The following is a 27,170-nucleotide window of genomic DNA, read 5'->3' on the forward strand; positions in this document are numbered from 1 at the left end:
TCAAAAAACCCATAGGCTTTAGAGCGAGGGAACTGTAATGCTAAAATGCAAATTCACTTCTGCGTTTTGGCCTACAGAGTGACGTCGTAACTTCGGTTGTTTCACCTTCTTTGATCATGATTGGTTAATCTGACTGTCATCTATGTAACTGGCCAATGACAACTGTGCGCGCCTTTTTACTGGTCAAGTTTGAAAAATCAAATACATTTGAGTTGATGACGACGGCTGCTCAGCAAGGTTACTCGGTCTTTCAATTATTATTTTGAACTAATTTGCGATGTGACATGTAAACGAAGGAGAACAGAAGATGTGAACACACAGAAGACGCTCAGACTGGATGCGTGAGATCCTGCAATATTGGCGATCAGGTAAGAGAACATTTTTCTGTCTCCACTATCATTTTAGAAAAACTGAGATATAAACGTTTAGGTATTACATTCAAATAAGTGGATGAGAGTGTTAATATAGTTCATGGTTGAATATATAATGCAGATAAACAAAACGTGTGTGAATGGAGTTCATTAACTACCCAGAAATGTTCTGTGTAACTTAACGTTAACGTCACATACGAGAGTTTTATAAACGGATAACGGACGTAGGCTACTAAGTTACCTGCAGTTGTGTTTGTAACGTTAACATAACGGGTAGCTAACCATATTTATCTGAAAGCAACGTTAGTGCTTCTGAGTAAGTGTATTTGATTGTGCTAAAGTGGAACTATTGCAAATATACTTTTGGTACACTTAATAGTGGTAACGTTATTACTTTATTTTTTGGTCGTAATATATAGCAGCTATATATATATAATGTTCATTGTGTAATAAAGTCTTCTTAGGTGATGTGTCAATAATTATGTTAATGAAATTGAAGTATAATTAGTATGAAATGTGTTCTAATATATTCTGGTAGAAGTTATTTATTTATTTACTAGGGAAGTAGAATCCAAATGAGTAAAGTGACTGATATATTGTGAAAAGCGCTATATAAATATGATTTGACTGATAAAACGGTCATTTACTCTCTGAAACACTGGAATCTACAGAAGAGTTGAGAAATGTTATTGGTCTAACGTTAAATCTCTTATATTTTAGTAGATGCCCGTTTCTAAATATTTTGACATCACCTCTTAAAAAACTGACAACTGCTAATCTTAAGAGATTTGTTTATTTTTTTATTATTTTTATATATCAAGCACTGGAAGAAGATTTTTGGGGGGAGAGCAGGCACCCAACAGAGAGACAAATCCACAACGGCATGATTATCAACTTCATTATGTAAGTCAGTTTTAACCATTGCTTCTAAACCTTACATTGGGATTAATACATTATGTTGTCAAAAGTATTATACTCATCATCAAAAGTCATATCCTCTACCAGTGACAAATCTGAGTAACTAATTATCTTTATGTCTTTCTTCCTCTAAAGTGACAAAGAAAGGAGAACATGTCACCATCATGAGCCCTTTATTTAGTTCACGGAAGAACATCAAGGGAAAGACCCTCAGACGTGTCATAACAGGATAAATGTGGCTACAGGTAAAATTGTTTGATGGTTTGTTTGATTTTGGAGTAGCAATTTCTTTTTTTAAAGCTTCAATTGATGTGATGTGACATGTGTCCCCAAACTCAGAATTTGTGCTCTTCATTTCATCCATTCAAGTGCACACACACACACACACAGCAGTGAGTATTAAACACACACAGTGGAGACCGGGGAGCTATTGGGCTATTTTTCATGTTCTCTGAATGTTTTATAATGGCAAATGTTGGTATGATATTGATACGTTTTGTTTTAATATTGTTAAGGACGCATCACCCCACCCCATCCCAGATTGACCAAGGATCCAGATGAGTACTGGCAATTTGGTGGAGGATTGCTCTTTATCTACTACTACATTGTACTGCCACTTCCGGTATGGATTTATTAACCTTTTTGAGGTGTTTTGATTGTACTTAATTTAATACATTTTTCAAAATTAGATTTTACATAATTTAATTAGAGTATTTAGCCCATGATTTACTCACCCTCAAGCCATCCTTTGGTGTATATTAGCCCACGTTCTTCTTTCAGACAAATACAATCAGAGTTTTATTAATAAACACCCTGACGCTTCCAAGTTTCGTAATGGCAGTGGATTGCAACTATTAGTTTAAAAAAGCTCAAAAAAGTGCATCCATCCATCATAAACTCCACACGGCTCCAGGGGGGTTAATAAAGGCCTTCTGAAGCAAAAATTTTGTTTGAAAAATATTCATATTTAAACTTTTTAAAGTAAAACAACTAGCTTCCAACTAAATGGCCATAAGCAGCCTACTTGCAAACTTATGCAATTGACCTATGGCTAAGCCACGCCCCCTCCACTCACTTGGACAAACAGTCAACATTCGGGGACAGGCGCTATGGCAGACATTTTTCAGGAGGCAATTGGTGATTTTTGGAGACAGAAATATCATCTCAAAGTCACCTTAAGGGCCTTAACTATGCATTGGAGGGTTATATTAATAATTTTATTGTTGAGAAGGTCGATGAAAAGCTTCAGCTCCAGGCAAAAATGTAATTTACAGGTCACAATGTAAACGTGATATACCGCATATCGTTGCCATCACCGTTTGGTGCTACAGTATTTACATGAATCATTCAGCACAACATTGTTAACATTTGTTATCTCGGTTATTTACAGATACGTTAATTAAGCTAAGTGACATGATGTACAAAGCAGCTAGAAGGCTAACTTTAGTTGTTGTTGTGGTCTACCGCGGCGCATGACTTAATCGCATAACTTAATCCAGAGCAGATACTTATCTCTGTTGAGAAGTGGCTTGGGAAAGGGTAAAGAAATACACACCGTCGCCCAGTCTCTCGGGAACCTAGTGTCGGAGTTGTATGTACCCCATGCACACCGTTTGACCATTTTAAACTTAAAATGACAAAAAAACCTAATGAAAACTGACTAACTGCAATGCATTTCAATGGACGTGGAAGCAGAGAATGTCCGAGTGTATTAGGTTAGGTGCGCACTGCTCATCGCGTTTGACTGAATTGCTTAGCCATAGGTCAATTTGTGACGTCAGAAGTAGCGTAGTGCATAATGGTGTAGAGTAAATATCAACTTAAAACCACATAAGTTGCACTTTACACTTAAGTGCAATCTGTATGTTTGCTTGGCCGGAAGCTGGTTATTTTATTTAATAAAGTTTTAAATATGAATATTTGATAATGCTTTAGATTACAGCCTGGAAAGTACTGCGTAATTAAAGCGATTTAACAGCGTAACCTTTGGTAATTATAGTGTACCTATAACATACTTACAATATAAGTATAAAGGAACAATATATTAAGTTTGGGGAATAAGGAGGTAACAACCAGGAGAATTAAACAATTATTTATACTGTAAGTATTAAAGGACTAAAGGGTGTTTATCCTACTATTGTGATAACAATCTTACATTTGGGAGCAATTTCACCAGAAAATTGTACACTGCGTACCTTTTTGAAATAAAGGTGAACCAATACCTACTCTAAAATTACAGGCTTTTAAAAAAAAGTACAGGGTACATATGCATTTATAAAGTCATCTTTTTTACTTAAGTGCACTGAAACGAAAACTATTGCAACTTTTGCTTAAATATTGGGGAAAGATACACTTGTTTCATGTGGTGGTGCTTGTTACCCCCTTGTTCCATGTAGTTACAGGGTAAGTACAATAAAAATACATACACAGTTTTATATCACTGACTTGGAAACCTTTATTTATTATACAAGCACCACTTACCCTGTAACCACATCAAACAAAATATATGTCCCAGTATTTAAAAAAAAATGCAATAGTCTTAGCTTTTCTTGCCTTGAAACATGTTAGCCAAAACTTAAACATCTGCACTTTTGCTATAATTTTTTTTAAAAAATATTAAAGAATTGTATAAATGCCTATATATGTACCCTGTCCTTTAAAAAAAGCCTATACAGTATTGATACACCATTTTTACAAAAAGGTTTGCAGTGTATGTACTCGCTAAATTGCTCCCAAATGTAAGACTGTTGTATCATAATAGTAGAATAAGTAACCCTTATTTCTATAATACTTACAGTATAAATATATATTTTTAATTCTCCTGGTTGTTACCCCATTATTCCCAAAACTTTACCCATATACTTACATGCAAGTCCTTTATAGGTACACTATAATTGCAGAAAGTTACACTGTAAATTCCTCTTAATTACATAGTACATTCCGGGCTGTAATCTAAAGCGTTACCGAATATTTTTCTTACACAAACTCATGGCTTTGCTTCAGAAGGCGTTTAATAACCCCCTCCCACTGTATATGCGCTCTTTTGACTCTGTTGATGCCTTCAAATGCAGACTAAAGTCTCATTTATTTGTTCAGGCTTTTAATTAGGTACCTGTGTTACATGATATGGTCATGTACTGTCTATGCTTTTATTGTGTGTATTTTATGATATTAATGTTTTTGTTGTAAGGCACTTTGTTGCCTTGTACCTGTGAAAGGTGCTATATAAATAAACTTTTACTTACTTACTTAGTTAACCTAACCCTAATATCTGGCCGATTGATCGGAGCATTCCTAATTTTACTTTAAAAGTAATCATAAATCATTATACTTATTATGCATACTTTATAAACTGTTTTTTATTGATTTCCCAAATGCCCTTCCAGTGACATTCCAAAACCGTCACCATTCCTATATAATTTTTTTGCTGTTTTTTTTTTTTTATCCTGAGTAAAAATTGTTATTCTGTCATAAGGTATTGTGACGTGTAAGTAACATGATTTTTCTAAAATCAAAATCCCTAAAAAAAAAAAAAAAAAATGTTTTGCAGAGGCTCTTAAGAAGACAACACAGATCAACTGGCAAGGAACTGAGAGGGAACTCTCAAAATAGTCCAGGACAAGAGATGGAGGAGGAGAGTGTCTAGATGCGCAAATGACTGTCTGCAGTGTAAGCTACTGATAAATGTACTGTATAGTTGCTGCTTCTTCTAACTGTCACCAATTTATATCCTGTTCAAATGTTCAGTAAAGACTGGGTCAAATACAGGTTCAAAATATGTATTTTAACAAATAGGTATTAAATAGATACTCTTTAATCTGACATAAATCTGCTTCTTTAAATATTGTCCCTGGAATTTCAGAATATAGCATAATATGATGATGAGTAATTTTAATAAAATTGAAAATATTTCAATATCACTGTGTGCTCTAATGCTTTAAAACTTGTTTGTGTGGTGTTGCTACTCATTTAGATGGAGCCCAGATGATCCCTAATTGGGCCACATGCATATGATTCCTAGTTGGGCCCCACCTAAAGCCCTGTGAAATCCTGTATAAAAGAAATCCTGAATCCTGAAATCCAGCAAGTTGCTGGGGCCAGCATGGAACCTATGGACAAACCCACTTAAAGCCCATATTTCAGCCCATATAGTAACCTTGTAGTACCCACAAAAAACTAAAGCTGGGACCAAGATAGGTCTTGTGCATGTGGCCCAGTTGGGGCCCACCTGTTTATAAGTGCGATCCTACATTAAACCCACCTGGGCGATTTACATGGCACCATAATGGAACCCATGGACAATCCCATACAGAGCCCACTTTTCATTTCAAAGCCACATGGGACCCACATACAAATGTCGGCTGGGTTAAAGCTGGGCCCGAGATGGGTCTTGTGCATGTTGCCCACTTGGGTCCGGCCTAGTACCAAGTGTAATCCTACATAAAATTCATCTGGGCAATTTACATAGGGCCATTATGTAACCCGTGGACAATCCCATACAGAGCCCACTTTTCATTTCAAAGCCACATGGGACCCACATACAAATGTCGGCTGGGTTAAAGCTGGGCCCGAGATGGGTCTTGTGCATGTTGCCCACTTGGGTCCGGCCTAGTACCAAGTGTAATCCTACATAAAATTCATCTGGGCAATTTACATAGGGCCATTATGTAACCCGTGGACAATCCCATACAGAGCCCACTTTTCATTTCAAAGCCACATGGGACCCACATACAAATGTCGGCTGGGTTAAAGCTGGGCCCGAGATGGGTCTTGTGCATGTTGCCCACTTGGGTCCGGCCTAGTACCAAGTGTAATCCTACATAAAATTCATCTGGGCAATTAACATGGGGCCATTATGTAACCCGTGGACAATCCCAATCAAAGCCCATTTTTCAGCCCATTTCAAACCCACATGGGCCCCACATATAAATATCGGCTGAGTTAAAGCTGGGACCGAGATGGGTCTTGTGCATGTTGCCCACTTGGGTCCGGCCTAGTACCAAGTGCAATCCTACATGAAATTCATCTGGGCAATTAACATGGGGCCATTATGTAACCCGCGGACAATCCCAATCAAAGCCCATTTTTCAGCCCATTTCAAACCCACATGGGCCCCACATATAAATATCGGCTGGGTTAAAGCTGGGACCGAGATGGGTCTTGTGCATGTTGCCCACTTGGGTCCGGCCTAGTACCAAGTGCAATCCTACATGAAATTCATCTGGGCAATTAACATGGGGCCATTATGTAACCCGCGGACAATCCCAATCAAAGCCCATTTTTCAGCCCATTTCAAACCCACATGGGCCCCACATATAAATATCGGCTGGGTTAAAGCTGGGACCGAGATGGGTCTTGTGCATGTTGCCCACTTGGGTCCGGCCTAGTACCAAGTGCAATCCTACATGAAATTCATCTGGGCAATTAACATGGGGCCATTATGTAACCCGCGGACAATCCCAATCAAAGCCCATTTTTCAGCCCATTTCAAACCCACATGGGCCCCACATATAAATATTGGCTGGGTTAAAGCTGGGACCGAGATGGGTCTTGTGCATGTTGCCCACTTGGGTCCGGCGTAGTACCAAGTGCAATCCAACATGAAATTCATCTGGGCAATTAACATGGGGCCATTATGTAACCCGCGGACAATCCCAATCAAAGCCCATTTTTCAGCCCATTTCAAACCCACATGGGCCCCACATATAAATATTGGCTGGGTTAAAGCTGGGACCGAGATGGGTCTTGTGCATGTTGCCCACTTGGGTCCGGCGTAGTACCAAGTGCAATCCAACATGAAATTTATCTGGGCAATTAACATGGGGCCATTATGTAACCCGCGGACAATCCTACATGGGGCCCATTTTTCAGCCCATTTCATACCCATATGGGCCCCACATACAAATGTTGGCTGGGAATAAAACATGCGATGATGAACATGAAGTGTTTCTGCATTTGCAACGGAGTCGTACTTTCATTTTGTCGAGCTGAGCTCGTTTTTCATGCCGTTCTTTCTTTTCTTTTCTTTTCTTTTTTTTCTGGACACAGAGAAACAGACTGAGCGCTATCAGCGGCGATGGAGCGCGGAGGAAGATTGCGAGCATGCACAAGTCAAACAAAAGGTGCGTCGTGTGTCTATTTTATTATATCGTGTCATAAGCTGCATTGTGTCCTATGCTTCAGATGCATTGTTTAGCATTTACTTAATCTTTTTTTTTCTTTCGAGTAGCATGTGGCCAAACTAGAGCATTAAAGCCACAAATATGACATGTGATAATTAAACTGCATTCATGTTGCTTTGTGCGTAAAATCTCCAACTTACACTGCCGCATGCACGAGGCACACATAACACGCTGTAGCTACTGTGTGTGTGTGTGACTGTATGTGTGTGGTAGCCTATCTGACAATTGCATTTTATAGAGAGAAAACGAGACTGTGAAAAGTAGTTTAATGACTTAAGTTGCACAGACGTTTTATTTCTTTATTTTTGTTATTTAGTTAAAGGACCATTTGGTTGAGGGTGATGTATATATATTTTTCTTCTTCTTGAAGTGAGGTTGGAGGGGAGGGTTTGTGAACTGAAGAAAAGGAAATTCTTGTGTGTGTTTTGGAATGCTGTTGCCCCGGGGGGACTGAAAGAATTGAGTTGGGGAATAAGAGAGGGGCGCGTTAGAGAGGGGAACAAGGGGGGGGGGGGGACACATTTCCCCTTTCCTCTTTTCCCCCAAATGATAAGGATAACACCATTGCCTAGTAAGATGAAGTGCAGTTGTCGGACGCCTGCAAGTGGACTGAACAGACATATTATACACATGGAACCCACTCACCCAAGCACCACTCGTCGCCCCCCATTACGCACACACCCTAACTGGGGTGGAAGCAAAAACTTTGTATTCATTTTCAAGTACTAAATTGGTGCTAATTGTACTACTAAATATTTAAAATGTTTTTTTTTTGTTTGTTTTTTTTTAACTACTGTCATTTACCCACTAATCATTTACTCTTTAACAATCTCAAAGTACCTGTTTAGTGTGAATTTGTGCTTTTTTGTTTCAAATATTTTCCATAAGGGGGCACACACGAGACGCACTGTGATGTTAATGTTCATAGGGTGATAAGACTAAACCTTATGCAAAAGCAGTCAAATAAATCCCATCCCATTGGCCATACCTTGATTGTTTCTCATATTGTAAAATATAGCTGCAGCTTATCGGTAACATTAAGCTATCAGGCACCTGATCTTGTCTTGTTCACATATTGTTTGTTCATTTGCGTTTATAATCTGCTTTTGAGCTTTCTTTGCTTAGACTTAAAAGCCTTAATGCCTGCAATGTCTTATTTGTTGAATTCTATTGCGCAGGAGAAATTGGATTATTTCTTAGTAAACCGGTGTCAAAATGTAATTTCAGTTTTTGGCAAATGGTGCGTCTGATCAGTTACAAAGTAGTGCATTAACAGAGTCTTCTTTGTGCTGTCAGACATGTCAGGGATTTTTTTTTCTTTTCGCCCCCAAAAGTGCTGTTAATGGATCCAGTACCTCAATTGGCATAATGATAAGGATGTGAATGATTCATACCACAGTATATTTCAGTTAAGTACCTCAAATTGCCTTAAAAGACCTTCCCTTTTATAGCAACGGCTGGATAATTGCCACATTTTCATGTTCAATTACACAATAGTGTTTTAGACCTTTTATCCATAGTGTACAGTTCACTGTTACAGGGGTTATAATTATTATAAAATGCATATTTACTAAAAGTAAGAAATGACATGACTGTTTATGTGATTTGAGATTGTTTTGCAAGTGAAGCGCTCATCTCTGGAGATTATTCGAGTTGTGATGAAGAATGGCTGTTGGTGATCGCCCACACGCAAATGTGAAATATTCTAATGAGCAATCTGTCTCACTTGAGTGTCATCTAGCCTGTCCGTTTCAACAGAATGTTCCTTCACAGTCCTGAAGGGCTTCATTTGAATTGGACATATTATACAACATAATCTTTGGCCATGATGGCTTGAACGGTTTTGAAAGTCATATTTACACTTTCATTGTTAGCGTGATCAAGATAATGATGCTTATTATAACACACTTTCTTCTCCTTCTCATTTTTTTTCCCGTAGTGCCTCAGATGACGATTCAGGACGGACTTGCAAAAACTGAATCACACACTCATCCTGCTCTGGTAGGTTGAACATTTTCTCCTTAGTGCTTTTCCTGAGCGTGAGTGAGTGATTTTTTTTTTTTTAAATCACCAGACTCTGATGGTGTGCTTTTGTAAGTTTCGGTCTGCAAGGTAATAATTGGCAGGTGCTAGACTTGATCCAGGGTCTGTGTGAAGAGTGAAATCAGTGCGCGGCAGGAGGTGGCGTTGAAAAGAAATGTGATCAATTGTTTCAGATCTGTGCAAAAAGAAAAAGTTTGAAAGAAATCTGCTGTGTCCTCTGAAAAGATTTAGTATTTTACACGCATACGGCACAAACGTATAGAGGATAGTAGCCCACACATATTCCTGAGAGCCGTGGTTCTTTAGATCTGAGGAGATGACATCATAAAATGCTCCCTCGATGTGGGCTCAGCTCGTGGGTTGAAGAGGTGTATGTGTGCAGAGGAGTAGAGAAAGTGAAAAAGAGAGACAGAACGATCCTCTCTCTCCTTCTTTCTCTAAGTGTAAAGCCCGTAGGCTCGGAGCCCAGCGTTTTTACACCCACTCTCTGGTTTGTGTGGGTGTTTGAGTGGGCAGCAAACTTGTGACTCATCCTTGTTCAGACCCACACAGGGCAACTCCTCTCCTCTCCTCTCCTCTCCTCTCCTCTCCTCTTTTGTTTTCCACCTTTCCTTCACCTCTCATGTGTTGTAAAACTGGCTGTGAATGGTAATGATATGCAGCTGAATAATCAATCGACTTGTTTATTTTCATCTAACCGATGACACATCATCCCCTCTACTCAACCTGTGACTAGTATCTTTTTGTGTTCTTTCAAGAGAGTAGTATTACACATGAATGATGCAGTGCTGTGAGTCATATGTCAAAGATGATTGTATTCACTCTCCTTTAGTCCTTATTTATATGTTGCTGTTTATATAGAATACTTTTGTTTCCCTGACAAGGCTGTGAAGTCCCTATTCCTTCATAGAGTATGCACTGTCAGCCTCACTACAATATTCAATTAAAGAACAACTCAAAAAAATGTTTTGTCAGCTCCATCAGCAAGACTCAGCTCTCCATCAACACCAAACCAGAAATGTGTTGCTTTTGACTCATCATTGTTGAAGAAATCAAAATCTGGTATTTTCATAGGCTATATGTGCTCATATTTCTTCCGCACACACTGACAATTTAAAAATAATATGTTGTTTATTTTAAAATATTTCCCCTAAAATGAAAGAGTAGAGAATGTATATTCTATATATATATATATATATATATATATATATATATATCACTGATTCTTGAAACTTTGGCAAAAACATGTCCCACTAAAAAAAGTGCTAATTCTGTTGGAAATTAATAACATTTTCATGAATGAAAAGAATCAAGTTTATAATCAGGGGGTCCTTTGCACATATGTAAGGTTCTTTTATAGGTTTATTTTTCATTTTTATTATTTTAATGATTATATCCTGGCCCATTGCCTACAAAATCAGCTGTCCTCGGATAGGAGATAATCATTTCAACTTGATTAAAAAAACAAAAAGGAATAATTGAATTGAATAATATATTTACCACACAAAAGAGTACATTGTAATATGTATTAAAAACTACAAACATTGAGTTTTGAACAATATTTACTATTATTTTGTGGTTGTTCAAAATGTGTCCCACATATTCGTCACCACCGTCAGATATTTATAAAAAGCAATAAAATCAGGCAACTACAAGGTCAACTACATTCCTCCATACCCCATTTTCAAACCTTCAGCTTTACAGCATGCTTCAAGATCACTCAAGCTCCCGTAATTTTGCTATTTTCTCTTAAATTTGTTCATATATTTGGGCACTGCTACTGTCACAACCATAACATGTCAACACCGTCTCTTTTGTATAGAAAATATTAGATTAGATTATGACATAATTGTATACTTTTTAAGAAGAGGTCTGAAGTAGCTAGCAACAGAGGGGAAACAAGATGGCTATAATGTGAACAACTCATGCATATCATGTGAAAGAGTAGGTTTTGTCACCACCGTCAGACGTCACCACCGTCAGGTTTTCTATCTGACGGTGGTGACATACCGTGTGACGGTGGTGACAAAACCCCCCAAATGGTCTATAACAGAGGCTAGAATATAATTGTTGATCACAATAAATACCAATATATTATCCTGTAATGTTCCATTCACCTCTTTAATATTTTTATTTATTTAATTCCCCCTATATTTCTTCCATTCAGGCTTACACTGCATGCTACTATGAGCGCGAGTGAGAGTGAGGATGTTTCCTGATATCCTCACGGCTGTGGTTCAGCTGCAGGAATACAGCAGTTCTAATCTGAACACGTTTGATGCGATTAAATTGTGTTTCATGACGTTCATTTAGATTTTTGCCCACACTAAAAATTTGTTAAAGCCTAGCATGGATAGGAGCAGCAATAACCCCCTTGGGGTAAACAGAACAGAACCAACATGAATGTTTTGCAGATTATTTCAAAATTTAAAGTACAATATAATTCGAGAATTTATTCAGATTCTTGGGGAATCAGAATGTCAAGTCCTGACTGACGAGTGGAGCTGGGGAAGGAGGAGGGTAATGAGCTCCTGAGAAACGTGATAGCTGATGATAATACTGAAGGAGCTTATACTGTATATGTGTACAGTGATAGGCGTCATATTCCTATAGGGGGAGGTGGATCAGCTAATAGTCGGCTGATGCGAGCTTGACTAACGTGACCTGCCAGAACTAACCAGAACTAAGGATGCACATAGTGCAGCTACTGCCTACCTACACAGCACATAGTATGCACTATCCATTCCAGGCTATGCATCTCCAATGACTAAAGCCAAATGAAAATGGCATGACATCATTTAAACAAATCTAACATTCGCTGTAATTACCCCCAATTTCATAGTCATTACACTCAACTTTGACTTTATGTATTTTCGAAAGTTATGGCTAGGCAGCAGCTATATAGAGGAGAGAAGGAGAAGAAACAGGGAATACCAAAAAAAGCTGAGAGAGAAAATACACAGTGAGGCAGAGTTAAATGAGGAATACCTCATAAAAGGAAAAAAATGTTTATCACAGTGCTCAAGATTGTTATTTTTTGGACCAAAGAGTTAAATGAAGTTGTTAAGCAAGAATTGATTGACTTGAGTGGTATACATTGTGGAATTGTATGTTGTAAAGAGTCACAGTCACCACCGTCAGATTAATGTCACCACCGTCAGTTCTAAAGTCACCACCGTCAGAGGGAGTTTTATTGGTTTTAAATGAATATACTTGAAATATGATTCTTCAGTGCTGTTGAGTTATTAAAGTAATAGTCTCTTTTAATACAAAAATATGTTTGTTAAGTAAAACAACATTAATTTTTCTATTTAGGCTTAAAGTAAATGTTGTATGATGTTATATCTTTTAAAGGAGTACACGCAAAACAGTATAAAAAATGAACAAAAGTGAATATTCAACATTTAACAGCATATATGTGTACCAAGAATGCCAGATAATGATTTAAAAATTCTAAATACATATTAGACCAAACAAATAAAAAATAATTTGCTATTTATTTTGTCTGACGGTGTTGACAAAAACAAAGTGATAACTGGAGAAACGCCTATTTTATGAAAAAAATACAAAATGAGGAGGTTGCACCGGTGCATTGCTGAACAGCCAAGACCTTGCTTTATAATGATATACCTTTAGATTTTGTAATTTAACTAACTTTTTATTTTCAAAATTAAAACCTGTTTTATCCAAATTCCCAAGAATCACTGATATATGAAGAGTTCAGATGCAAAAGCCTCTAAATGCCATTTGAAATTTTCTTCTAGAATGATAATTTTTATCAAGCTTGTATATTTAAGTTCAATGATTTCACTTAAATGGCAATGATAATTACCTATTAATTGTTATTTAAGTGAAATTACTGAACTTAAATATACAAGTTTGATAAAAATCATCATTAAAGAAGAAAATTTCAAATGGCATTTAGAGGCTTTTGCATCTGAACTCTATATACTGTATATATATACAGTGTTGGGTAAGTTACTCTAAAAAAGTCATTAATTACTAGTTACTAATTACCTCTTCAGTGTAATTAGATTACTGTACAAATTACTCTCTCTAAAAAGTATTTAATTACTAATTACTTTCAAAATCCCATATCAATCTCAACCAGCTGAATAATACAAGGATAGACATGAATCTGTTTTAATTCTTTCAAACAAACACTATAAAATTGCATGAATTATCCTTAAACAGACCAAGGTGGAGAAGGTAACATTATAAAAACATACTTTTTAGCATCAGACAATACATTTTGATGTTAAACCCACTATTGTTTTATGCCTGATCTCATGACATTTCACACTTTTTTCATACATATTTTACAATAATTCATACAAATTTGTACGAGTGCGGTCGAGATCGGATTGATCTATACACAGTATTTACCTCAATTACATCAGAAGTAACTGTAATTAAAGTACAGATAAATGAAGAGTAATCCCTTACTTTACATTTTCAAGGGAAAAGTAATTAAATTACAGTAACTAATTACTTAGTACTTAGTTACACCCAACACTGTATATATATATATATATATATATATATATATATATATATATATATATATATATATAAGGGACCTTCTCATATAGAGCATTTGGGAAAAACTGCTTAGTGCAAGATGAGTCAATAAATATTTTGGTCCATTGCTAGTGAGAAGTGAGCAACAGTGAATTTTATATGCATATTCATCTACTTTATTTTGTGAACAGTTCAGAAAAAAATGCTTGCATATAGATGACTTTAATGCTCATACACTCTAAAAAATGCTGGGTTGTTTTAACCCAACTTTGGGTCAAATATGGACTAACCCAGCCGTTGGGTTAAATTTTTACATTACATTTTTAACCCAACATTTCGGGTTTGTCCATATTTGACCCAAAAAACTTAAAAACTCCAAATTCAAAATTCCTCAAAACTCAAAATTTTGATTTCATGGGGTCTATAAATGTCCCCTGGGGTTTGTGTATCCCTGGTAATCTTTGATCCATAAGATAAAGTCAACATTTATTAAACAATTCAAGACTATCTTACTGAAGGACTGGAACTCGAAACTGTAAATTCTGTGAGATGATTGTAAAAACCATCGTGTGTCAGCAGTCATAACACCGATGGAGACTCGGTGTGGATCAGAGAAGTGCGTTTTTACCCCGAGTTTTTACCCTGAATCACACGCGAGGGCAAAGGCAGACAATACAGTAGCACCAGGAAGTCTGCAGGGGATGTGTGATGGTGGACTGTGCGCCCCTCTTAAATTAAAGACAAAGGTACACAGGCTGGGACTGTGGTAGACACCCCTAGCGTCCCCTATCAGCCCCGTCGGCAGATGAGCCAGATAAAGATGTGTGTGCTCTGGAGGAAATGAACTCTGGTGACCCGTAGCCCTGTAAACATCTGGAGAAGAGCCCCGACTCACTCTCTCTTGTGCCTTTTTTAATGTAATGTCTTCCCTCTCTCACTCACTCCTGTTGTCTCTCTTGTTCTGCTGGATCTTCTAGTCAAAGGTTATTCTCTTTACCAATTCTCATTGTCTGTCACCCCTGCCGATGTCCAGCGCGATCCCAAGCCAGAGTAATCAGTCCCGTCTTTGATTACGCCACTCTGCCCTCAATGCGAGGAATGCATTGAGGTGAACTTTATCAGCATTGTATAACATCAGCACTTTCTCTCCGGCCTTGAGATAATTGAAGGTGGTACTCCAGGAAGCCCTGAAAGAGCCCTTGTCTGGGCCGGGGGAGGCCGAGCGCAGCAGGGTGGGGGCTGGGCGTGAGAGCAGGAAACCCTTCTTGGCGTGGAAGGGAATGTTTCAAAAGAACGTGTTCGGAACTTCCAGGACAAGGGCGTCTGCCGCTGCACCGCTGGTCATTCTCGTTCGCTTGAATCGCTGGCTCAGGATGGAGGTGGGGGGTGGAAAAGGGAAGCGATGGGTCTCCTCTCCTTTCGCACTCTCTCTCTCTCTCTCTCTCTCTCTCACTGGCAGGCCAGCCCACTCACAGGATATACGCAAAGGGGAGCTTGGACCAGAGCGGATGGGGTCACTGTGGCGCAAGGCGGGGGTCCCACATCCTGAGTTTATAGGGACAACCAAAGGCGGCAGGCTGGGGGAACGAGGGTCCTGGGCGTGTGTCAGTGTAAGCGTGAGCAGGGAGTGTGTGGGCAGCTGAGGAGGAGAGAAAAGACGTGGGTGTTGAGTGGGCGAGGACAGAAGAATGCTAGAGAGAGAGAGTGAGCGAAAGCAACAATCTCCGCTGCTTTTCATCTGACAACTTTTAAAGGGCCAGCCAAGGGGTGGAGAAGGAGCCGGTCAGACGCCTTTTGCCGTATCTCACGGTGTCCCTCCTAGCATCCACCCAAACCCCTGCAAATGGGACAGGAAAGGCATAACATCATACTTATTAGCAGATTGATGTATCGGTCACAAAAGAAAAGGTTTCCTTTTTAGAGTCAGGTTTCTTAGTTCATTATTTGAAATTGGTCTTGAAACAAGTAGAATAGTGCTTAGCAATGTTTGCAATAAACGAAGAGATATTCTTAATACACTACCATTAAAAAGTTTGGTGCTTGTAAGATTTCTTTTAAAGAAATTAATACTTTTCTTTAGCTAGGACACTTTAAATTGATCAAAAATTGTAGTAAAGACTCCCTTAACGCCCACAAACCGTTTGACTCAGTCAACCAGCCGAGATAACGTCTGCATTCCCCCAATGCCGGTTAGTAAATATTCGCTACGGACCTAGGACCTTCGACAAGCACTCGTTTCTAGTGGGACCGCAAAGTGACGGACTTATTTCCTGTTTACGCACGAGGATTACTCCGGTCAGGAACATTTGCAACATTTGCAACATACCAAATTGACCATTATGCCCGCTGTTGCAGATTTGCAACATACCAAAATTTCGATTTATTTGTTGTGCAAAAGTGAAATTGATAATCTCAACATTATTTACCATCTACTTAAAGGCAAAAACACGCATAAAACATTTTTTTATATACAGCTATATAAATTCAGGCGTTATTAAAGTATTTTTACATTACATAAGATTTCTATTTCAAATATGCTGTTCTTTTGACAAATTAAGCTGAAAAAAATTATGACCTGTAGTAAGGTGAGTCAGATGTTGATTCAGTAGCCGCTTGTGTCGAATCAGTTCAAACCAGCGCCAGTTAGATAAACTTAGCCTCCATGTGCACACAAAGAACTAATAGCAGTTAGCCAAGGGGTAATCAGTCTTGTTTTACAATTTCAAATTAGACCAATCTGCTCTTTTTAAGAAACTGAGAGTTATGACCCTTCTCAAAGAAAAACATTTGATTCTTATCAGACTACACATTTCTTGCCATTATTTTGAAATACACAGTCTTTTTATCGCATCACATTCAGGACAGCCCAGTTTCGTGATTCAGTCCAAGAACAGAAGTTTACGAGCACTTCCATCGCATACCAAAATAAACCAGTCACATGAAAGATTTCCTCAACCATCGTGTTTCATATTAGCCGCTCAGTCAGACTGAAGTGAAAAATGAAGATAGCCTCCACATATGCAGAAGGGTCCCGTTGTTCTGTGTGGCATCTTCAACAGTCACAAAGTGTCAGACGATTATAACCGCAGTTGTAAGGCTAATCATTAATAGACTGTTCGTTTCCTCAATAGGAATGTTTCACATTCCTGGATCAGGGTCAGATTCGCCTCCACTCACCGGCTCAATCCCTCATTGTCTTGTCAGCTACAGTATGTCAAACAGATGGTTGGCATGGTTACAAGGTATCTGGGTGCACGGTCTTGTGCCTTTTTAAAAGCTGCGTCTGCATGCTGGTGATGGAGGAAGAGCGTGTGAATGCACGTGGCAGAATATAACACAAGCACGCAGTGCTATCTGCGGCCGATAAGACGCATGAAGTCATACCTCAGTGGCATGACAATGACATCACAGCTGCGTCCCTGCATTTTTTTCTTCTGGCTGCACCTAATATAGCCATCCAGTGCCCGGGGCCAGACTGGCAGAGACCGGCATGCCGGGACCCGGCAGGCATGCACACAAGCCACGGAACTACGCTCCAGGAGGTGGGTGTTGGAGTCGGGAGTATGTCACCATGACGTCTCTCAGCCAAATTCCAGAGTTCACACTCATGTGATTTTAGCTCATTCACACACATGAGGGCACACACATATCTGCTGCCTCTGTTACCATAAGAGCCACCATGTGCCTTGATGTTTGCAGCTGCTGCACCTGTTGTGCAAACCAACCTGGATGAGTCTGATTACAGCATGGGTCACTTTTAACCTGCTGAGATGGAGCGGCTTGTTTTGCAGGTGATGCTTAATGCTTATTTGTGCATATAAAAAGAGGAAAACCGCCTTCTCTTTGCAGCCTGTCAAAGATTCTTTGAGTTTGATTTAGTTTCATGCAATTTAAAGAGGGTTGTTTTGGAGCAATTAGCTACTAAATGGATTGGGGCGTGAGCCTTTGGGCTCATGAATAATGCCGGTCTTGCATTCCTTCTAAATCTGTCTTGACCCCTGTCTCACGTCAGGTCGTAGTTTATCAGGTTCCAGTGAGGGCAGTTTTGGCAGGGTGGATGAGTCTTTCATCTTTACATTTATGGTGGTGTTGGCAGCTATAGCTCACACCTTTTGCACCACAGCAATGCAAAGCTATTTCTGTGTTCTGGTATGGAGCTGTCGTTGTTGTCATCATTATGTGCTTATAGATAGACGTCTCCTAACTCAAATGTATGTAAATGCTAAATGACTGTGATTCACAAAACATTTAAAAAAAACAATTTGTGTGCGTGTATTTTATTTATTTATTTTTTTAGAAAATCGTTTTTATTTCATTTTTTTTATAAATAGTTTGTTTAAAAAGTAATCTTTTTTTTTAACTTGTATTTTTGATTCAGTATTAGCATGTCATTGTGTTTTGGGTTCATTTGGGTTCCAAAGAAATGGAGAAAAAGAATAAATCATAAAGAGAGGGGGTTTTCAAAGCTTCAAACTGCACTGTATTTACAAATAAATATGAATAGAATTACAGCATTTTTATGGTTTAGGAGCATTTAGGGGTTTTTATCAGTTCATTATATTGTTTAAAATTTAAACTTCAAGAAAAAAATTGTTCAGTGGTATCTTTCAAACTATTTAATATGATCTGTTTAAATTAGAGCTGTCAAACGATTAATCGTGATTAATCGCATGATAAAAGCTTGTGTTTACATGATATATGTGGGTGCACTGTGTATAATTATTTTGTATATATATAAATACACACACATGCATGTATATTTAGGAAAAATATTATTTATATAAAATATTTATATCTATATAATATAAATGATATATAAATGTATGAAGAGTTCAGATGCAAAAGCCTCTAAATGCCATTTGAAATTTTCTTCTAAAAAGATAATTTTTATCAAGCTTGTATATTTAAGTTCAGTAATTTCACTTAAATGGCAATGATAATTACCTATTAATTGTCATTTAAGTGAAATTACTGAACTTAAATATACTAGCTTGATAAAAATGGTCATTTTAGAAGAAAATTTCAAATGGCACTTAGAGGCTTTTGCATCTGAACTCTTCGTATACACAGTATATACATGACAATATTTCTTAAATATATACAAGCATGTGTGTGTATTTATATATAAAAAATAATTATACACAGTGCACCCACATATATTATGTAAACACAAACTTTTATTTTGGATGCGATTAATTGCGATTAATCATTTGACAGCCCAAGTTTAAATATGATATACTGAATATATCAATATTTATGTATTTTTCAAAATTTAATTCTGTCCAATTAAGCAGAAAATGAATGAGCCAAAATACAGCAAAAAAGTTAAGTTAGTTAAGTTTGTCTAATATCTAAGTTGGAATTTAAGATTAGGAACACCATTTTTAATTTACTCTCACAAATGAAAGGACTGGGAAGCACGTGGTTGCAACAACAATCGCCCCTGCTTGCCCTGTGGTTACACAGTAATGTTCCTGAGTCATTCGCTCTCAACCCACTGACAACAAAATATACGAGAGTGAGTATATTTTCAAAATAAAAAATAAAAACAGCAAAGCGGCATGTTGACACGTTACGATGTGTGATTCATCGTCACCTCCTCCCTTCTATTGGAACACACGCTGTCTGTACTGTGGTCAAGCTAAGTTTCACCGTGTAGACTGACACAGTGGGAGAGCTTTCTGAATGTTGGGTTCAGATTGCTGGAAAGAGATGGGGAACATATGGAGGGAGATACATACTGTAGACTAAGGGGAAATGATTTAGTGACCTACATAAAGAATTTGTAATTCCCATTTGTAATTCAAATCTGTTCATAAATGTAACATAAAATGGGGGTTAAAAGTCTGAAACTTCTAATGAAAATTGTGTGTGTGTGTGTGTGTGTGTGTATATATATATATATATATATATATATATATATATATATATCAATTACAGTCTGACCTTTCGTCACCAGTGTAACAAGTTTGCTTGTTTAATTGGTGACTTAGAAATCTTTTAATATAATATAATATAATACTCTCTATATTTTAAATACAAAATTGCTTTTCTAAATCCTAAAACTTTCAGTTTATTTTCAGGTTTAAATATATTTTAAAAGTCAAATTTTCATTGTAGTCCGAGATTTTAGAACAAAGAATATTGTGACAGTCTTTTGATCTTTAATCTTACTCAATGAATAGCAATGTCTTAGTCACACAAGAGCCTTCAAGTCCCTCTTTTCGCTTCTCATGACTGAGCCTCATTTGAGAATCCTGTAAAGTCAGCGGTGGTTGAAGAGCCGGTGGGTCATCGGAGGGGCGTCAGTGCTGGCTGACCAGCCGCTGTTTGTGTATTGTGAGGCGGGCTCTACAGACAGAGCTGCGCTGTTTCTCAGGTGGCGGGGGTAAAATACAGTGCTTTCTGCAAGCTTCCACGCGGTGCGGTACACGGCGCACAGAGATGACTCACTACTCTTTCAGTGACTAACAACTAAAATATGGCCGTTTTAAAAGTGTCCTAGTTCTATACTGCGGCGGAGAGAGGAAGATGGGCAGGAAGAGTTGTCATTTCTTCCACTCCTCTGCATATCTCTTTTAAGTCTTTTATTACACTGGAAAGGTGACGCTCTGAAATATTAAACAGCCGAGTGTCCCTCTGTGGTGTCGGCTGTCCCAGAGCTGATGAGAATTCAGGTAGCTACTTTCTCAAGATGGAGAGTCAGGGGTTTATGAAGAAGATGAGACGGGATGAGTTGTAGCAGCGTTCCTGAGATGCTGGAACTGGATCAAAAACTGCAATCATTTCACTTTTAGCACATTTCCGTAAATTATCCCTAAAAAATTATTATGAAACATTTGAATTTGAAAGCAAGGACCTAATATATATATATATATATATATATATATATATATACTTTAAATCCTTACTTGTCTGGTTAATACTTCTCTGAGCAATGTTTGAACTTTGTATTTTGAGCACTTCTTGTGTTGTTATTGCCTCTTCACGATGACTTGTTTGATTTAGTCCTCTGATGTAAGTCACTTTGGATAAAAGCGTCTGCTAAATGATTAAATGTAAATGTAGCTAAATATTGGGATAAGGTATTTAATAAAAAAAAGGTTATTTGGAGTGATTGTTTCCATACTAACTTCTAAAATGAAAAACAGATTAATCCAGCTGTATTGATTTTTAATCATTTTATTGAGCCTATCGATAGGTTTGTTTTAGGTTTTGTTTTATGTCGTCATGAATGGCATGTGCATGTTTGACAATGGTGGACCTGTTTAGAAAAGTGTTTTGACTGCTTGGAAGAACGGGAGCGAATTCTTCCCTGGAAGACATAACTAACGTTCCTCGGTCACATAAGTAGGGGAGTTTCCTGCTCCTAAAGATCCGAGGCACAGCCTAGGCGTTTTTCACTGTGACTGCCGGCTTTTCTCTCTCTCTCTCTCTCCCTTCCTCCCTTTCGCTCTCCCCCTTCTTTTTTCTGAATGGGTGTCCTCTCTCTAACCTCTCAATTCACAGCAGCATTGAAACAGGACACTACCCTGAACACTGATAGGCTGCGGGCAAATGGGTTGCGCTCAGCCCCTCGACCCAACACTACAATATAAGTACTCTGGCAGTCCGTCTCCAGTGTATGACTGACTGTTGAGAGAGAGAGAGAGAGAGAGAGAGAGAGAGAGAGAGAGAGTGGGAGGGGGCGGTAGAGAGTTTAAATTCAGTGACAGTGATAATGATATTATTCAGTCTCCGCTGAAACGGGGAAATAGGCTACTTTCAGACTCTAAGGCACGCTTCCTCTGTCTCTGTCGCTTTAAGAGTGTTAACGTTACTGATTAGTCGCCAAAGAATGCGAGTGGAAAGAGAGAGAGAGAAAGAAAAGAAGGGACAGGGGCGGGAGGGAGAGACAGACCGAGAGCGTTGGAGCCTGGAACTCATATGGAGAAGACTGATATTGAGCTAGAGCTTTGTTTTATTTTCCAGCAGTTCAGAGACGTTAAAGGAGATCTCACTCCTCTCTCTTTAGCTCTCTCGCTCTCTCTCTCTTTCTCTCTCTCTCTCTCTCTCTGAATTTGCGGCTCCTGAAGAGGCTGGACGAAGGGGGAAGTCGGGGACTCCGCACATGCAGCCATCAGGAAATACTCTATTCACCCAGACAGAGTAAGTCAATGAGTGGGGAAAAAAGATAGAGAGCTCTTGCTACTAATGGATATCATATGGTGTGCTTTAAAACTGAGAAATTGTTTGCAGGTTTTCGATAACTAGAAAGAGAAATCCATAGGCTGAAATTGGGGGACATAGGCAGTGCATTCTTACAATTGCAGTGTTTGAGAATATATAGCATGTGTGTGTGTGGATTGAACTGCCATTCATTAAATGTGCTTTCATTTTCTATCTGTGTCACATGATGGATCTTAACTGAGGAAAATTGTTGTTTTAAGCTAACCGAAACAAATTGTTGAGTTGATATGGAAAATTTCTCAACTTTTATCACCGATGCTAATGTGTTGAAACGCCGTTTCTGGCTAATCTATAGAAGCTATTCTCCAGATACAACATGCAGGTCCTTTTTGAGAAAGAATTGTCAATGTGCCTTTTGGAGGCTGAGAACATATTTTGGGGGTTTCCCCTGGGAGAGCGGTTGTTACGTTCCACCAATGAGAGAGCGGTCTGTTGCGGCTACGTCTAGCGAGCACAGAAGGAGGGAGAATTTATAGAGACTACCCTTCACAATGCTGCTTCTTATGAATGGAGCGTGTGAGTATCACTTCTGATTGGCCGGCTGCTCTTGGGTAATCAGAGGACACATTCTCTGGTTTGCCGGCCGGCCCACTAGTGGCCAGCCAGTGGGTGGAATCACCGGTGTTTAGATTTACCTTCTGTGTCTTCTTGACCAGCTGTTGCTGCAATATTGGGCAATAAAGGCAGAGTGTTTGTTTGTGTGTGTGTGTGTGTGTGTGTGTTCAGGGCTGCATGTGTTTATCTTAGTGAATAGCCAATCAGAATGTGCGCATAGAGACAGTAGATTCGGCCCTCTGCCCAGCTGTTGTCCTTCAGGATCTACTGGACGTGAATGACCTTCAATGAAGTTGAATTGAGCTTCTGACTTTGAGTCAGATTTTGTTGTTGTTGTTGGAAAACATATGTATAAAATGTATATATTTTTTATTTTCAAATATTAATTTAAATACATTACCTTTCTAAAGTTAAGTTTTGCCTAAAGGGGTTTGGGGTCAGTAATCTTTAATAAAGTAATACTTTTATTCAGCAAGGATGCATTAAATTGATCAAAGGTAGCAGTTAAGACATTTATAATGTTACAAAAGATTTCCCTTTCAAATAAATGCTGTTCTTTTGAACCTAAATATAGAGAAAATACAAATTATCACAGTTTCCACAAAAATAATAAGAAATGTTTCTTGAGCTCTATTAGAATGATTTCTAAAGGATCGTGTGACGCTGAAAACTGGCGTAATGGCTGCTGAAAATACAGTAGAAAAGTAGAAAAGAGGTTTAAAAAAGCTATTTTAAATTGTAATCATATTTCACAATGTTACTGTTTTTACTGTATTTTTGATCAAATAAGAATAAAATAAATTAATAATTTTATAGACCCCAAACTTATATATTAAAAAAATATATATTTTAGAAAAATAATTTTCTAAAATATTATACAATGACATTTACTATTGTAAATTATGAAATATTAATTTGTTAAAACATGTACAAGTTTACAAGTATGATCTGGGAAGAGTTTCATTTCATACTGTGGATCTCCAAAGCATACCACTAACTCTCTCACCCAGTCTCCCTATTGTGCTACAGACACAGGAAGTGCACTTAAAGTCCCTTAAACCGTCATCTCACACTAAGCTAATTATTTTATTGCCGACTATACACAGGCGCCTTCCGGAAACTACTGCAAACAATAGATACCCTAAAATTAGACCTCAAGGCTACCTGCCACCATGTGAGGCCCTGACAGGAAGTGAAGTCGGAGGATGTTGGGCGTTGGGTGTGGAGAGGGTGTGTGTGCGTGTACTGACGCCTCGTACAGCCGAAGGAATGTGCCGGTCACACATTGACCCCCCGTGCTTACAGAAGGGTGCGGCGATAGAGCCTACACCCACCAACGTGCTCACGCATCCTCCGTGTCTTTGTGTTTCTAAAAAACTACACAATATCTACCACTCCCTCAAGTCCAGCTCACAGCGGGCGAGTTCTCATGCCCACCCAAGGAAGTTTGGCTTAAAGAGAAGTTCACCCAAAAATGACAGTTATGCTGACATTTACTCACTCTCGTCTCGTGTCATTCCAAACTTGTATGTCTTTCTTTTTTTCTGAAGAACACAAAAGAAAATGTTTTGATGAATGTTTTTTTTTTTGTTGTTGTTTATATAATTAAAACAAACCTAATAATATTTCTAAATATCTTTTGGTTTCCTCAGTAGAAATAAATGCATATAGTTTGGAATGTGAATGAGGACAGAATTTTCATTTTTGTGTGAACTATCCCTTCAAGCTTTATTTTCATAGGGTTGCAAGACAGGAATTGTGTTGTGATATTCACCAGTGTGGTCCTCGTGAAAGACCCGGGTTTATCATATTAAGGGCTTCCGTTGTCTCTGAAATGCGCATGATAGTGCAATGCAATGCCCACAAGGTATTTAGATGAGATATGAGACAAATGCTGTCTTTTTAAGGATCAAGGCTGAAGTCGAGCCTAAAATCCACTTGATGTTGCCGCTCTGATTTCTAGGTCATGCTTTTTCAAACAGTTAGTTTCAGTGGCAGTTGTGAATCATCAGGTGGCTTTTTAGAAGAAGAGTTGTCAGACTTACAGTACACTCCCTGTAGTAGAGGGAGTGGTTGGAGTGACTGGTGTGGGGAGCCGCTGTCCCGTTCCACCCATGTGGAGTGCTTTCGTATTAATGGGTGTGTTTCGGCAACATTAATGTCACTGTGCGCAACACAACCTTGACATACCTGCATGCCGTAAATGTGCCACAGGGTCAGTTTTGTCAGGTTGTGTAAGCGTTCTTACTTTTCATCTTTTGCGCTTATCTATTTTAACGACAGCGCAATTCTCTCTCAAGCTCAAAATCTGGTCTTCATAAGGCAAAGTTCCCGTAAGAGACTTGCGTTTGTTCCCAGCTCTGTGTCTATGCCTCCCTACTCCTGATGTAATGAAAGTTGCAAGGAAACTCAGTAGAGGGAGGCAGACAGTGAGAAGGTGTGTGTGTGACGTACATTCTCAGGTAACGGCACAGCACATACACACACCCAATGCAATGTGACTGTGCCCATATATGGGCAGTGTTTCCCCACCTGGGCAGAGTGCAGGCAGTGCATTGAATTCCAATAAACGACGAGTGTAGTACATGCGGCAACACGTCATGGAAAATGAGAATTAGTGGTGATCACAATGTGTCCTCTCTCTCTCTTTTTCTTCATTTCCAGTGTCCAATCAGAGTAAATTATAAAGCTGGAAGCTGATCATTACATGCAAACTATACTTAGCATACTCTATCTCTTTATATGTAGTTTACTTTTTATATGTGTAACTTTCCCATGCATGCAGCACCACAAAATGTCCACCACGTCATTTCTTTAAAACCTTTTTAAAAGAGAAATTGTATCAAAATGTACCGGTTGCAGAATTCATTTTTAATAATAAATGTCCTTTTCAGTACAAATTACGTATAAATACACAATATCAGATGTTATTAATAAATAACGTTTGAAATGACACCTATAGAAATATAATTTTTCTCATTATATTAAATAAAATTACTTTTAATTTTATGGACCACATAGACTGTTTTGATGTTATATTATACATATGAAATAGTATATATAAATATAATAAATGCAATTTGGTGTCAGTAAAATTGGTGTTTTATTATTATTATTTATTTTTAAACAATGTGGTGGACATTTTGTGGTGCTGCATTGGAAAATTGAAGTCTTGATGCGTTCATTGTTTTGGCAGTATTGAACTTTCTGTGTGATCCTATTCTGGATTGGCTTGCTTTAATAACTTCTAGAAAAGCTGGAGCACTTTCAGCGTGGAAGGCAGAAACCAAGAGCAGCCCAGCTTCATGCCCTGGAAGACATGCATACAAACCTTTTTGCGATCTGTGCTCCTGGGTTCGCATATCAGCAGCAGGGTTAGTGCAGTCTCAAACAGAGCGAGTATTATAGCTATTTTAAGAGTGTTGTGTTGCTCTAATGGAGAAGAATTTATCGGCCCTCATTTAGGTGTAATGCTATACGCTTCGGTGTGCTTCGAGAGTGGGACTGAGCCCAGGGCAGCACTGGGAGTTGTTCGCGCTGGGGAATAGAAGGCTTTTGCTCTAGGCCAGCGTGTGAGTGGGTGTGCTGTGGGCCAGACTCCTTTATTCTCTCTCAGTCTTTCTCTCCCTTCTCGTTCGAGCCTGCACTTCTGCCAAGGCCTTGTAAAGGGACTACAGGCTCTGTTATGTGCCAGCTCTTTCCCATCAATACAGCCCTCTGGAAATAGTCTCTCGCTTCTCCTCACCAAAAGCCCAGAGTCCAGTGCAGAGCTTCCAGTAGCTGGTCTCCGAATGGCAGCAAAGCAAGTGTGTGCGGCTTTTCGTGTTTATGGTAGAGTGGTATGGGATCGCCTTTCACTTCAAACCTGACCCATCTGTCGGGCTTCAATCCAATGGGACACACATTACGAGTCATAAAGCAAATGGACTTCCCGGCTCTGGAGTCGGTCAGGTCTTGACAAAAAGGGGAACTCCCAGCACAATGGCAGCATGGCAGAAACCTCTCACCTTCCCTGAACTCTTAAAGGAAATGGTGCCTCTTTCTCTGATCCGGTCTCTTGCTGGTGACGTTTTAAAAGCCGGTCGGAACCAATTACGCTCACCCCCCCAGATGGCAGATTGAGCACCCTTATCTGATCTATCCGTCGGGCTAATGGAATTACACGTTGATTCGTAGAAAGTCGGTTGAAAGCGGTGATCTGATTTTTACCTCCCCCCTTGAGGGGAAAGTGGGCATATAGGGGAAATGAAATGAATCTCCCTTGCACCTTCCACGGAGCAGGGGCCAATCTCTCCACGTACGATCGTATCACCGAAACCCTATCAAGGTTGATTATCAACAATGGGCTACC

General features: G+C 38.8%; 2 long non-coding RNA genes across 3 annotated transcripts in view; both read left to right on the forward strand.

Annotated features, from left to right (window-relative positions):
* The window catches only part of LOC120483004 (uncharacterized), a 69,887-nt gene that overhangs the window by 12,149 nt on the left and 30,568 nt on the right, over positions 1–27,170 (forward strand). For both annotated transcript variants that reach the window (XR_005623522.2, XR_016169274.1), the window contains exons 2-3: positions 7,338–7,411; positions 9,411–9,472. This is a non-coding gene — a long non-coding RNA (uncharacterized LOC120483004). The remainder of the gene's footprint in view (positions 1–7,337; positions 7,412–9,410; positions 9,473–27,170) is intronic.
* On the forward strand, positions 215–5,204 carry LOC120461887 (uncharacterized). The gene is made up of 5 exons (XR_016169273.1): positions 215–368; positions 1,193–1,274; positions 1,425–1,534; positions 1,805–1,911; positions 4,840–5,204. It is a non-coding gene; the product is annotated as an uncharacterized LOC120461887 (long non-coding RNA).

This window comes from Pimephales promelas, chromosome 7 (genome assembly GCF_988280905.1).
Source record: "Pimephales promelas chromosome 7, fPimPro1.hap1.1, whole genome shotgun sequence".
NCBI classification, from domain to species: Eukaryota; Metazoa; Chordata; class Actinopteri; order Cypriniformes; family Leuciscidae; genus Pimephales; species Pimephales promelas.